Source organism: Marmota flaviventris, chromosome 5 (assembly GCF_047511675.1).
Source record: "Marmota flaviventris isolate mMarFla1 chromosome 5, mMarFla1.hap1, whole genome shotgun sequence".
NCBI lineage: Eukaryota > Metazoa > Chordata > Mammalia > Rodentia > Sciuridae > Marmota > Marmota flaviventris.
In genome coordinates, this window is record NC_092502.1 from 129,687,076 (window position 1) to 129,703,411 (window position 16,336).

Genomic DNA, 16,336 nt, shown 5'->3' on the forward strand with positions numbered 1-16,336 from the left:
TGTGAATATACTTTGTATACAATCAGAGATATGAAAAATTGTGCTGTATATGTGTAATATGAATTGTAATGCATTCCACTGTCATATATGAAAAAATTAATAAAATAAATTTTAAAGACAATGGATAATACACAATCTGATCTCCACATTTAAGGCAAAGGAAATAAGAACATCAAGTAATTTCTTTCAACCACAGATATAATGGGATTTTTAAAGTTTCTTAATTCAACCTCTTACCCTGTCAGCACAGGGCATGGTGCCTGGTACATAGGAAGGACTCCATGAAAAGCAAATGAATGATCTTTTCACCAAGATGATGCTGAAAGTGAAAAAGGAAGTTCACATCTATCCCAAAGCCAAAACCAAAGCAAAAGCTCTGAAGGCCAAGAAGTTAGTGTTGAAAGGTGTCCACAGCCAGAAGAAAAGCAGATTCACATGTCACCCACTTCTGGCATCCCAAGACACTGAGGCTCCGGAGGCAGCTCAAATACCCTTGGGAAAACACCCACAGGAAAAACAAGATTGACCACTACACCTTCATCAAGATCCCCCTGACCACTGAGTGGACCATGAAGAAGACAGAAGACAACAACACATTCATGCTGATTGTAGATGTCCAGGTCAGCAAGCACCAGGACAAAAAGGCTATGAAGAAGCTCTATGATATTGATGGAGCCAAAGTGAACGGGCCTCATGGAGAGAAGACGGCATATGTTTGACTGGTTATGATGATTATGATGCTTTGGAGGTTGCTAACAAAATTAGAATGATCTAAACAGAGTCCAGTTGGCTAACTCTAAGTATACATGTTTTTCAACATTAAAGAAGTGAATGAATGATTAAATTCAATGAACCCATTTTATAGTATTACTTAGTTGGGATACATCCAACTCAACTTAAATACAATGATTAGAAATGTACTCCCTTCGGTGACTAGAAACTCTCTTCTAAGGTCTATTCCAATACTAGACCATATGAATATGTGTGTATGTGTATGTGTGTATATTCATTCACATATAGGTATTCATTTATATTAATCCAAAGAAAAATAAATTATGTGTATGTGTGCACATAAACATATTAAGCCAAAGAGAAACTCCGTCTCATTTTTTTCCAAGGTCGGTAGTTTTGCCATCTGGAAGTATAATGAATCTATTTCCACCTTTACATGAAGATTCCTTCAACTGTCTCTCGGATGCTGAATAAGCACAACAGCCTCAGTTCTTTCAACAGCTCAATGAATAACAGGCTATCTGAGTCGCCTGTTTGACATTGTCTATGTCTACCTGAAACTTCTGAACACCAAAGTACATATAATATGCTGGACATAATCTAGATGCATCAAGGTACAACAAGAAAATCACATCGAAAAATCTTCCATTGGTGAAGCCTAAGTCTTCATTATCATTTATGGCTGCCACAATACATTGCTGGTTCACACAAAACTTATGGTCATTTAAGATGCTCTGTCATTTTTCACACAAACTTCTACCAAACCAGGCCTTCCTGCTCTTAAAACAGGGGTGGCCTGTTGGAAAGAAATTAAATAGCATGGGTACTGACCCATTCTCAAAAATAAAACCTAAAAAGAGCTAGAAGATGGCCACTTATTTTGCGCAGATAAGTAACAAATGGTTTTCCACATCTTAAAAATCAGTGACAATGAGTTTGAATTATTGGGGAACTTGTAATTGATGGGAAATAGACATCAAGACATGCCCTCTTGGATGCAAATTTCCAAGAAGTTTTTTGCTGATGGCATCTTCAAAGCTGAATTAAATGAGTTTCTCACTCAAGAGCTGGCTGAAGATGGCTACTCTGGAGTTGAGGTTCAAGTTATACCAACCAGGACAGAAATCATTATCTTAGCCACCAAGACACAGAATGTTCTTAGAAGGGGTGGCAGAACCAGGAATTGACTACAGTAGTTCAGAAAAAATTTGGCTTCCCTGAGGGCATGTAGAGATTTATGCTGAAAAGGTGGCCACAAGAGGTCTGTGTGCCATTGCCCAGACAGAATCACTGCAATACAAACTCCTAGGACAGCTTGCTATATGGAGGGCCTGCTATGGTGTGCTGCTGTTCATCATGGAGAGTGGGGCCAATAGCTATGGGGCTATGAGGCCACAGTGTCTGGGAAACTCCAAGGACAGAGAGCTAAATCCATGAAGTTCATGGATAGGCTGATGATCTACAGTGGGGATCCTGTTTCCTACTATATTGACACTGCTGTGCATCATGTGCTGCTCAGACAGCGTGTGCTGGGCATCAAAGTAAAGATCGTGCTGCCTGGGGACTCAAGTGGTAAGATTGTCCCTAAGAAGCCTCTGCTTGGGCTGGGGATGTGGCTCAAGCGGTAGCGCGCTCGCCTGGCATGTGTGCGGCCCGGGTTCGATCCTCAGCACCACATACAAAGATGTTGTGTCCGCCAAAAACTAATAAATAAATGAATATTTAAAAAAAAAAAAAAGAAGCCTCTGCTTGACCATATGAGCATCATGGAACCCAAAGATTAGATGCTGTCCATCACCCCCATCTCAGAACAGAAGGGTAGGAAGCCAGAGCCGCCTGCCATGCCCCAGCTAGTCCCTACTGCATAACAGGGTCTCCTTGGCAGCTGCATCTGGAATCTGGATGCTGCTCTTTAAAGACATTTAATAAAATCTTGTACAAAGACACTTAATAAAATCTTGTACAAAGACACTTAATAAAATCTTGTACAAAGACACAAGGCCTGACTAGACTTTCTGTCCAGTATTCAAGCTGAGTTATGTTGGCCTGTCGAACATTACTTATCCTTTTGGTTTCAGCCATATTTGCAGTATTTGCAAGAGCCAAGACTGGAGGAACCAAGCAGAGCTAACCAGAAAAATATCCTGTGAGACGGTGAAGACTGGGAGCTGGCAGGGCAGCACCTGGATTAATTATCTTAAAGTTCAAGATTATACGTTTAGAAGAAGAATTTGGTTTGGATGGTGGGGACTGAACCTAGGCCTTACACATATTAGAGCATGCACTCCACCACTGAGCTGTGGGAGTCAAAACTGGTTTTTCCTGATGTATAAGGAAATCCATATTGCACATAGAAAGTAAATGCAAATACAGTTTTGTCATACTAAAAAACAAAAAAAGACATTTCCTCTTATCAAACTCCTATCTATGTAATTTTCTACCTGTCATTACTGAATGTTCCAAAATCAGCAATTTATGTTTTAAGAAAAATGGAAACTAGTACTATAATGAAATGAAACAATTATCTCTAGGCAGAGGTATAATAAGTAATCACTTTTTGGTTCTGCTTTTATATGTGTTTTCAAATATTCTAAGAGGATGTATAGTTTCTTTTCTTTTTGCAGTACTGGGGATCACACCCAGAGACATGTTACACTAACACTCTGAGCCACATCAACAACCCAAAGTTGTATAGTTTTTATAGTAGGAAAAAAAAACAACTTATCATTTGAAATAAATTAACACTTGACACTTTTATATTAAGATACAGTGTATAAAGTGATTTCTCACATATTATTTTATCCCATCTCTAATAATCTTTGAGAATCTCCATCTAGAATTGGAATTTAGGCATATGACTCAAACTCAGTTAAATAAATTGGCTTTGGAGCTGTGTTATCTTGTGTCCAAAAAAAGAATGTAAATGAAAAAGATTACTGGCATATGCTTTATAATAATGGCTAAAACTCTTAAAAATGTGCTATATGACTATATGACCGTTTTTAGTAAATAGTGAAGATGGGATTCAAGTTAGGGGTGTTTGTTTGTTTAATATATAACAGTTCATGTTTATGAGTACAGTACAAACTTGGGTCTTTCAGTATCAAGGGTCTGAACTCTTAACTACTATAAAAATATAGTCAGCACAATCCTTCAATTTAAGAGATGCTTTTGTTAAAAGTTCAGATTAACCAGTGTGTTACTAGGCAAGCTACTTTATCTCAATTTTCCTGAAGAATATTAAATAGCTATTACTATGAGTCCACATCATGCCAAAGGCTATGGAACTCTTTTTAGACAAGATTTGAGAAAGGCGAATTTATGTGTGCTGGAATGGGTGAAATAATGTTACGGGAAGGGTTTTCTGTTTCAATACAATGTATAATGTTTTTTGAAAACAACAGTGCTCCATAGTTTCAATAATTCTACAAGCTATACAATTTAAAAAATCATTACAGACTTGAATAAATGAATATGCTTAAAAGAAAAATGCCTCTTCGTCTGACCCTTTCCGTTACAAAGCAAAACATTTACAAGCATCCCTTAAACTCTGAGGAATTTAATTCCAAAAAAATACATGGATGGTCTGATAGTGTTTCTACTCACAATATCTGATACCAAATGTGTGGGCTTTCTGTATACCAAAAACCAATTCTCTACTCCTCAGACATTAGCTGGATGTCCTATCATCTAATTCAATTTTGACACTAACTACTTAAAGTGAGTATTAGACTCCACACTTTTGTGCCCATCTCACAAGACTGCTGCCACTTCAGATGCCCATTATAAGACCAGCTTTCTCCTATACTTCTGACCAATCAGACTCTCCCTAGTTTTGATAATTTGCTAGAGAAGCTCACAAAATTCATCTAACTCTTATGTTTACCAAATTATTATACAGGACATAAGTTGGGAATATGTATAAGCAAATGGAATTCTGACCACTAAGCCAACATTGCAGAAGATACTTAAAGAAATCCTCCACACAGAAGAAAATAAAAATAACCAAGAAAGCATAAGAAAGAATAAATTTTGTTTAAAAAAATAGATAAGCAAATGAGAATTAGCAGTGATCTAACATTAGGAAAAAACAAAAAGATAGGAAAGTAAAACATGCCTCTGTATAACAACATTGAATATAAATGGTCTTTATTCTCCAATTAAAAGACACAGAGTGGCACAATGAATTTTAAAAAACAGGACCAAACTGTAGGTTGCCTCCAAGAAACACACCTCACAGACAAAGACATTCACAGACTGAAAGAATGGAAAATGAGATTCCATGCAAACAAAATCTGAAAATAAGCAGGAGTGACAACTCTCAAAGTTGACTCCTAACAAAATAAGAGACAAAGAAGGTCATTATGTGCTGTTAAAGGGAACATACAATAAGAACATATAACATTTATAAATATTTATGCCCTTAATGTGCATAAATGTTCCTTGAATATGCAACCAATTTCATAAAACAAACTTTACTCAATATAAAGTGATTTCTAGGCTCCAATACAATAGTTGTGGGGATTTCAACACATCACTCTCACAGCAGACAGATCATCCAGATAGAAACTGACAAAGGCACAAAAGATTTAAACTATATCATAGATCAAATGTACTCTAAAGACATCTACAGATTATTTTATCCAAAACCAGCTAGATACACTCTTTTCAACTGCTTATGTAACTTTCTCAAAAATTAGAAAAATATATTAGTCTTAGCAAATATAAATAAACTAAAATAATCTCTTGTATCCTTTTACATCAAAATAGAATGAAATTAGAAATCAACAGCAAGAAAAACTACAGAAACTATCCAAATACATGGAGATAAAACAATACACTTTTGAATGACAAATGGGTCACTGAAGAAATTGGCAGGGAGTGGGGTGAGTTAAAACATTCTTAAAATCAAACGAAACTGGAAAGCTGGCATATCAAAACCTGTGAGAGACAGCTAAGGTAGTTCTAAGAGGGAAGTTTATAGTTATAAACACATACAAGGGAGAGAGAAAGAGACATATCTCAAGACAACCCAATGATGCATCCAAAGGTCATAGAAAAACAACAAACCAATTCCAAAACTAGTAGAAGGGAAAAAAAATAAAGGTAAGAGTTGCAATCAATGAAATAGGAATGAAGAGAATACTACAAAGGATTAATGAAGCAATGAGTTGGTTCTTTGAAAAAATAAAGAGGACTGGCAAATCCTTAGCCAAACTAAACAAAAGAAAAAGAGAAAAGACTCAAATTAATTAAAAAAAGAGATGAAAATGACACTATTAGAAAAGATACCACTGAAATCCAGGAATAATTAGAAACTATTTTGAAAACTTATGTTCCAATAACTTGGAAAATATAGAAGAAATTATGAATTTCTAGACACATATAACCTACCAATACTGGATTAAGAGGATACAGAAAACCTGGGGTTGTGGCTCAGTGGTTGAGTGCTCACCTAGCATGTGTGAGGCACTGGGTTTGATCCTCAGCACCACAGAAAAATAAATTAAAATAAAGTCCATCAACAACTTAAAAAAAAATAAAATTAAAAAAAAACCTAAACCAACCAATAACAAGCAATTTGGAATGAAGCAGTAATAAAAGACTTTCCCACAAAGAAAAGCCCAAAACTAGACAGATTCAAAGCTATACTATATCATATCTTTAAAAAAACTAATATTAATAATCTCCAAATTATTCCATGAAATATGAAGAAAGGAAACATATCCAAACTCATTCTATGAAGCTAATATCACCCTGAAACCAAAATTGAATAAGGATACTTCAAGGAAAGAAAACAACATATCAATATCCTTGATGAACTTAGATACAAAAATCCTTAATAAAATATTAGCATATTGAATTCAACAACATATTAAAAATATCATACACTATAATCAAATTGGTTTCATTCCAGAGATGCAAAGATGGTTCAACATGCATAAATCAATAAACATAATGCACACACAAATAAAACGATGAACCCTTATCATGTAATCATCTCAATAGATGTAGAAAAGGTCTTTGACAAAAATACAAAACCCATTCATGATAAAAACTGTGAAGAAATTAGGGATAAAGGTAACTTAACATCATAAAGCCTATATATGACAGACCCAAAGCCAACAAAATACTGAATGAGGAAAAACTGAAAGCAATCACTCAAAAATCAAGAATGACACAATGATATCTACTGTCATCACTCCTAATTAATATAGTACTTGAAACTGTAGCCAGCACATTTAAGCAAGAGAAAGTAATAAAAGAAATTCAAATAGGAAAGAAAGAAATCAAATTATCCCTATTTGCAAATGATATGAGCCTACTATATAGAAGGACTCCAAATGTTCCATCAGAAGAATTCTAAGGCTGATAAACAAATTCAGCAATGTAGGATTCAACATTCAATTCAACACACAAAAATCAATAGTTTTTCTACATGCCATAATAAGTCCACTGAGAAAGAAATCAGGAAAAAGAATTCCATTCACAATAGCTTTAGAAAAATACCTACAACTAACCTAATCACATAGGTGAAAAACTTCCACAATGAAAATTATAAATTGAAGACACTAAAAAGTGGGAAGACCTCCCATGTTCATAGATAGGCATAATTAACATTAAGATGGCCATATTACCAATGTGATGTACAAATTCAGTGGAATCTCCATCAAAATACAAGTATTATTCTTCAGAGAACCATGAAAAAACATCCTAAATTTGATATGAAAGACCCAGATAGCCAAAGCAATCCTGAGCATAAAGAGAAAAAGACAGAGGCATCACAATACCCGATTTCAAATTATACTACAGAACCACAGTAATAAAAACATCACAGTACTGGTATAAAAACAGATACATAGACCAATGGAAAGAAGTATAAGACACAGAGACAACCCCACATAGCTAGAGTCACCCGATTTTTAACAAAGATCCCAAAAAGATATATTGAAGAAAAGACAACCTCTTTAACAAATAGTGCTGGGAAAACTGGCTATCCATATGTAGAAGAATGAAACCAGATCCCTGATCACTGCATAAAAATCAACTTATATGGATAAAAGATCTAGGCCTAGGACCAAAAAGACAGGCATAAGCAACTACTACCTGAATAGGATTCCTATAACTCAGGAAATAATAGAAATAATTAATAAATGGAATACCATTAAATTAAAGACCTATACAGAAAAAAAAGAAGAAGAAGAATCTTTGCTAGCTCCCCTTTTGGCAGAATTAATTATAAAGTATTCAAAAATCTCATAACCAAACAAAAAATATTAACCCATTCAATAAATGGGCAAACAAACTGAACAGACACTTCTTAAAAGTACAAATAACCAAACAAAATGGAGAAATGTTCAACAACTTTAGCCATCAGGGAAATGCAAATCTCACTCCAGAAAGAAAAGCTATCCTTAGGAATAAATTTAACAACAAATGCTGACAAAGATGTGGGGAAAATATAAATTAGCACAGCCACTATGGAAATCAGTATGGAGATTCCACAAAAAACTAAAATTAGACCTATTCTATGACCCAGTTATACTACTCTTCCATATTTATGCAAAGGAATTAAAGTCAGCATACTTTGGAGATATATGCATATCCATGTTTTTTGCAGCACAGTTCACAATAGCCACATTATGGAATCAGCCTAGGTGTCTGTCAACAGATGAATGGATAAATGGAATTTTATTCTGGCACAAAGAAAAACAAATTATGTCATTTGCAGAAAAATGGATAGAACTGGAGAGCATCATTCTAAGCAAAATAAGTCAGACTCAAAAAGATAAGAACCGTATGTTTTCTTTAATATCTGGGAAGCTATAGAAAAAGAAGAGAGAAAAAAGGTGGGGGAAGACACCATGAAAGGAGATCAACAGGGTAGAAGGGGACCAGGAGGAGGGTAGAAGAGAGTTAAAGGGAAGGCACTGGGGAGTAAAATTAATCAAATTATGTTATATGCATGTACCAATATGCCACAATGAAATTCACCATTCTGCATAATTAATACACACAATAAAAAAAGAAAAATACTGTATGAGAGAATAAGAGCACAGAGAATACACTCCAAGAAAGACAAGATCCTATAATTAATGTTATAACCCAGACCTATGATTATTTTTGAAAAATGATGATACAAAATCATTTCAAAAAATATCTTAAAATATTTTTACTTGAAAAAGTCATTTAATTTTACAGAGGTTCTTAGAAACATACCCAAGTATCAAACACATTAAAAATTAGCTGATTTGCTTTCAAAGTTAATGACAATCTGTATTTCAACTGAACCAATTTCAAATCAACATTCCATATTAACTAAAGGGGTTTTCTCCCATTTACCTAGTTATTCTTACTTTTATCACTGACTAGACTCAATGATAAAAACTAATTAACAAGATTAGATTAAAAGAATCAGATGATGCTTGGATGGGGTTCAAGAGGAACATTAAAATACCTACTAATTTTGCTGTAGTTTGAATCTTAAATGCCCCCCAAAGGCCCATGCATTAAAGTCTTTGTCCCCAGGGGTTACTATTAGAAAGTAATATAAACTTTAAGAAATAGGACCTAGTAGAGGAGGTATTTAGGTCATTGGACACATGACCTTGAATGGGACAGTAGTACCCCAGACTGTTCCTCTTGCTCACTTTAGGTTCCTGGTCATGAGATGAACAGTTTTGCTTCACCAGACACTATTACCACAATATGCTGCCTTGCCACATGTCCAGAAGCAATGTGCTAATGGATCATGGACTGGAACCTCTAAAACTATAAACCAAAATAAACCTTTTCTCTTTATATGCCAATTTTCTCAGATATTTTGTTATAGTGACAGAAAGATGACTACTACAAACTTAGAAAACAACATACTTAAAGTAAAAGCAATTATAAATATATATAAATTGTTGATTTATATATAAATTGTTGAATATATATGTATATAAATCAACTGGCTAGGGAAAAAAAAGAAAAACTGTGATTTTCAAATAAAACAAAGTTTGACCAAATACTTCTTGTTTTCATAGCACAGATGAAAAGAAAATTATCTTCAAATTAAAAAAAAAAAGAACTGGGATTAAATTTTTAAAAGATTTTCTACTAATGAATTAAAACAAATGTGGTTTTAAGTTCCTTTTATATGGATCAGAGAGAAAGAAGCTCATTAACTAGAGCAGATGTACATGACCAGTTCAGTTCAAAATGGCTTCAAGAATATTTTATAACTGCAGAAAATGGTGGGTAACAGACATGATAAAGAGATTTATGGTAGCTGAAACAGATCTCCCCTTACCAGAGGTGGGACAAGAATCACCTCCAATGGTCTTAACTACTACAAAGAGAGAGGGGCACCTCAAAAGGAACCCAGGATCCAGAACAACTACCTGATGCTACTTTACCTCCATCCTATAGTACCACCTGCCTCTCAAATTACTCACAAATGCTCTTCTGAGATGTTAATAGTAATCTTGGAAAACAAAAATTTCTCCTAATCTCCAAATCCTTCTGATCATCCAAAGTGTTTCTCCTGCTTCTCCCAGGTCCCTTCTTGTTCCCAAAATCTGACTAGTGAGACTTAAGAAAAACTAAGAACATGTACTACATGACGTTTAAGTTCTGTATTAATTTCATATTGCTCCCATAACACACTGTCACAGATTTATTCCTTAAATCAATACAGATTTGTTTTCTTACTGTACTGGAGATCAGAAGTTCCAAATCGGTTTCCTTGAGCTAAAAAACCAAGGTGTTAGCAGAGCTATATTCTTTCTGGGAGTGTATATCATCCCTTGTCTTGTGGTCACATCATTCCAACCTTTGCTTCTGTTGTCACATTTCCCTCTCTGACATGGATCTTACTGCCCACCCCCCAAATCAGGACCTGAGTGATTGCACTGAGTCAACTCAAATTATCCAGAGTAATCTCCCTATCTCAAAATTGTCACCTTAATCAAGTCTACATAATTCCTCTTGCCATGTATAATAACACCTCAGGTTTGGGGATTAGGATGTGTACATTTTGGAGGGTCACCTTTAGCCCACCAGAAATATCCCTTTCTAGTTCAAAATTCCCATGAACTAGGGATTTTATTTTAGCTGAATGACCCAATGTACACCTTGTGATTTAACTCTGGATTTAGATTTTATATCTTCCTTGTTTGTAGAATTTTTAAATTATAATTAATTTACTTGTTTTTAATATTACCTTTGACATCATTAAATTAATCCATCTATCATCTTTATGTTACAGCAGAGTCATCAAAGACCTCTAAATATATTGGTTCGTATTCTAATGTCTTGATTAGCTACAGATTGCCAAAAGACAATGTTTCTGTTTGGCCAATTGTGAAGGGTAATCACCAAGCAAACCATCATATTATGCTGAATATCCCAAAGGACAGATTATTTTATATCTGTTTGCATAATAATTTATTACACTAAACTTCAAAGCTCTAAGGTTGGAAAAAACATGCAGAATTATTACAAGAGAATGCCAATGTTTGGAGAGAAATAACAGAACACACTTAAACTTATAGAAATATATATGCAGGCTGATGAGTCAGTGTGCGCTTATAACAATTCTGGCCCATGTAAACTGGCTAATCTCCAATGTGTGTATGAAAATTAATTATATTAGACACAGGTTGGCCAAGACCAGCAATTTCCAAGAACTGATGGCCAGAGCTCATCAATGTTCCATCATCACATGAAGACCATCCAGAATTCCAGCATGCAAACACTACCACCCTTTTAGTCCTTTTCTTTGGACAATGAAAATTATACTTTATTATGCACATACTTTAAAAACAGAGTCAGCTATCCCTGACCATGACAAAATTTGACAGAGGAAAACAATGTAACCTCAGAAAGATATTCCATGCTCCCATGTTCTTTATGCCTCTCCTCCTTACCATACCACATCATAATAACAGTAGACCCTGTGCTCTTACAACTGGGAGCTCCTAGAGAACAGAAACTATGTCTTACTCATCAGTCTCCACAATACCTAGCACTCAAAGGGAGAGAGGGAGGAAAGGTATTTAAACAACAGTGTGCCCAGTAAGGTACACTGACTCATCAACTTTCCGTCCATTTCAGAGAAATAATTTAAGGAAGTGGAGAAGGGTACTAGTTAAGAATTCTAGATTGCCAACAGCTTTTAGATCGATTACTTCTGTGCTCCTCAGTTTCATGTGTACAATGAGATTGATAATGAAACCTCTTCAGAAGATGATAATGAGAATTAAATGAGATGGCTCATATAAAGAGTTTTTCATACATAGTGCTTCAGACCAGCACCTAACCAACATGTGCCTTTAATAAATGTATACTGCAATTATGATATTCTATTCAAATACATTTTTGTAATATAAATGCTCACCCATATTTATCAAACAAATGCACTTTTTATAATGGTCCCATAATACCTTTAAGAACCCATTTTTACATTAAAACAAATGTTAGTTTAATACCAATACTTTCTGGGTTGTTCTTCTAATTTTTTACCTTGTAAAGTGAATATCAAAATAGTTTAATAAAAGCTAGAAGACTTTTGTACCTGTAATACATCAAAAGACAAAAGAAATTATATAGTCAAGGTAGACTGAAGTCAACAATTTTGAACAATGAACTCACTAGGAACTTGGTCATAACTAATATTCTTCATTAGCTACAAACTGGAAAAAGACAATGTATAAAGACAAAGACATTTATGCTGATTGGGTCAAATTTCAAAAAGCCACTTTTTACCATAAATTAGGCAAAATAATGTAATTGCTTTCCCTGACAGATACAAAAATGTCATTAAGTTAGGGTGATCTCTTCAATATCTTGAAGAAAAACTACAGCATTTTATGCAATTTTCTTCTTTCAAATATGAAAATGAAAAAAGTCTTTCAGGGAATAAAAAAGCTCAGGTCTCTGTCACCAGCTAAGACCCAGGCACAGTTTGAAAAAAGTGAAATAATCTACTCTAATGAAACAACCTGCTCTTCAGAGCCTTCTAAATTAACCAAGAAAAATAAAGGAGTGTCTCTAAGAACTGTTCATGAACAACAAGTAACTGGATAAAATTTGGGAAAGGAGCAATTTTTAAAGTATCACATTTTTAAAAGCTTCTTTTATAATACATGATGACATAAGCCAATTCTGGAGTCTTCTTGCAACCTCACATTAGATTTCAGATACCACATGTTTTAAAGGGGACACAACAACATGAATTTCCATGATCACAGGCCATGGAGACAATATGTCCTGACCAGGGAGGATTATGGCAGTTGTTCTTGGTCATGTGGGGCTGTTAAAGAATATAAAACATTCACTACATGGATCCTACCACAACTGTCCAAATACACTACATTTTCCTTTTGGTATTATGGAAATATCCAGATCCAGTTCAGCAATAAACCACTCTTAGTGGTTTATTGCATTGAGCATTCTAATTCAATAACTAGACAAAGAAACCACAGGGACCACTGGGTCCCTTTCTAAAGTACTTAGAGCATTTTCCCCATTTTGCAGTCTCTTGATAATATAAATAGTAAAAAAAAAAAAACCTCCAGAATTTTTTAAAGAAGTTTTTGCAACCTTTGATTATATGCTTTTAAGTTTTGGGAATCACTGTGCAAAATTTAGTTCTACACTCAGGATCTACACTCAGGATATTCAAAGGGTTAATTTCCCTTATTATACTATTTTACATTTAAAAGGAAACTGTATACAGAACAATGTACGTTGATAGCATTTTGGAATTTTGCCTTCCCGATACTATCATTCCACAATTTCAATAAATGTGTTATTCTAACCTCTTAGGAGCCTGACAGTTAACTAGGAAAGAGACACAAAGAGAAAAATGAAAAGACTTTTTGTTGAAAATCTACTTATTTTAAATCTACTTATTAAAAACTCCTGTTTTTAAACCACAAATATTTATAAATCAATAAAATCGCTGTAGTGAATACTTGCAATTTTACATTGCCTTGGCACCATTTTGATGACAGACTTAACTGCCTCATACAGAGCTTCGTCACCTTTGACACAATTTCTAGCTTTCTTCCTCTTCCTCCTCCTCCTCATGATCCATCCAGATATCTTCCCTACACAACAACCCACCTATGGCACATATAGCTACAACTCTCCTGACTCACCCCACTGACCCCACACCCTGCATGAATCGTGTATATATGCTATGGTGGCCACTCTGAAGTCACAGGGTAGCCCCTTGGACTTCTATCTACTTTCTCTAAACCCACCAATTGAAACTCCTCCAGAAGAAAGTGTGTGGGTACCATCCTGGGTCCAAATAACAACTTTGACCTTTCTTCTCTCCTCTTTTGCTCCCATCCTACTGCTTGAACATCACATCCCCCTTGGAATCTTCCCATCAGCCCTCATCTGCACCCCTCTTCTCTGTGGGATCTATAAGTAATCAAATGTGTTTCTGTTATTCATGTGTTTAATTGTGCTGTCTCCCTGTGTCTCCCCTTGACCAACACACCCAAACCTAACTCTCCTCCTGGTCAGGACTCCTCTAGTGAGTGGTCATCTTGCTAGGAAGAGTCTGGGCGCAGATTAGACAAGAGCCACAGGGGCATCTACTGGTATAAACAAGTTTCCTGTGAGAGACACCTTGTCACAGCTCAGATACTTAGGCATTAGGTCATCCACCGAGATAAAAACGTTCCATGTGAGCATCCACAACCACCTTCCCTGCACCCCTCTAATAACAGGGATAGACTGGACAGCCACCCTCCTAAGAGAGACCCTGAGACCAAACTGGAGGAAAATCACAAACACCTTAATGGTGAAAACAGACCTAAAAGATCCTCCAGTCCAATTCCTAAGGTACTAATCCTTTATTAAGAATTATACCAAATGTGTTTACATTGCCTTGTCATAAAACAGCTGAAGATCCCCCTGCAGATGCAAAAAAGAGTCCTTCAAGGACCTTCCATATCCTGTGTGTGCATGTGGCAAGGCACTCTGAGGAGGGTCCATGGAGGTAACACAAAAATTTGTCACTAGATTCAATATTTTACATTTAATGATGTATTTCACCTGTGGGAAAAAAATATGACAAACTAAAAAGGCAAGTTTCTTTCATTTATCAGAATTTCTAATTAACAATTATAAGTCAGTTTGGAATAAGCCTAAAACATGAAGTCAGCATGGCAAATGTAACCTAAATTACCCTTGGTAGTGAAAAGGCTGGGACCAGCTGGGTGGAGCTAATACGTCCATCAGAAAAGAAGCATGTAAAGAAGTGAAAAACACTTCCTGACAAGGCACTTGCTGTCCACAGAAACTGATTAATGAGAAAAGTTATGGAATCATACTCTCTGGCAAGGCTTCTTAGACAGAAAGAAAGACATCCAGCTTTCTAAAATTGTGAAAGTCTTTCTTAGAAGAAACAGTTCAGTCACTTGTACAATTCCAAATGGAAAAAAGAAAAATCCTAGAACTTTCCAAAAGCCAGAACTAGAGAATACTTTGTACCTTTCTCTATTTATTTGAAAGCACCTAAGGGCTGAACTGCTACTTTGGTTCTGAAATCTGGTATTCATCCATATCCTTCCCTTATTCAGGAAAAAAAAATTATGAAAATGTCTCAGGGGCACAATTTTTCTAATATAGAATAATAGAGCCTATTCTATGAATGTGAATGAGGAAATGTTTGACAGACTACAGTCACATTTTCCATCAGACCATGTGGCCTGTGACACAGGCCACCCAAAGAGATGAGAAGTTGTCTACAGAGGATCAGGTAAAACAGTCCACTGCAAACACCAACACAGTGCTCTCCAGTACCACATCACAACATTACCTTTTCCACTCCAAGGAGATTAACTATAAATTATGCCCAAATCTGACTTTTTCCACCGCTGAACCTAATCCAGCTACCAAACCCAGAATAGAAACTGCATGACTACTGACACTCTTCTTATTCCCAAAATAAGCAACAAGACATGATGAATGGTATCAAAGGAAAAACTAAAATTCAATCTGTGACTAATGCTCTAGAATATTATACTTTAGCATATTGCAGAGATTCAGTTACAGTCATACATAATTTCATCTTTCTGCCTGGATACCTTTAATGATGCTGTTGAATGGCTCTTAGAATGCAATAGCTAGTGAGCACTATAAAGTAAAAATTTTAAGAAAGATACAGATGAATTTGAACATGAAATGAGAAGAGGGTTTTTATTTATTTATACCCTGCTATGTTCACAGGAATCTTATTGAATAAACTAAATACAAAGAGTTTACTATAACCAACACTGGCAATAGAAGCCAAAATATCACCTCTACAGGAATACTGGATTTATGCAGTGAGGGTTTCCTCCTCGGTCCATTGCAATACCTGTGACAGGAGTTTCTAAGGAATGGGTACCTAAATGACAGAGCTAGAAAAGGCTTTACAAAGCATCTAAAGCACAGGCTTTTAGCACAGGCCTTGCCACTCCAAAATGCTATGGATAGCATAAAGCTAAACAATCTGGAGAGAAGGCTATCTTTTTTTTTTTTTAATAATTTTTTGTTGTCAATGGACCTTTATTTATTTTATTTATTTACTTATATGCACTGCTGAAAATTAAACCCA

General features: G+C 35.4%; 1 protein-coding gene and 1 pseudogene across 3 annotated transcripts in view; one reads left to right on the forward strand and one right to left on the reverse strand.

Moving 5' to 3' along the window:
• Nnt (nicotinamide nucleotide transhydrogenase) overlaps positions 1 to 16,336 on the reverse strand; it is a 91,949-nt gene that overhangs the window by 6,339 nt on the left and 69,274 nt on the right. The gene's annotated exons all lie outside the window — the stretch shown is intronic.
• On the forward strand, positions 1,728 to 2,600 carry LOC114107085 (small ribosomal subunit protein uS3-like; annotated as a pseudogene).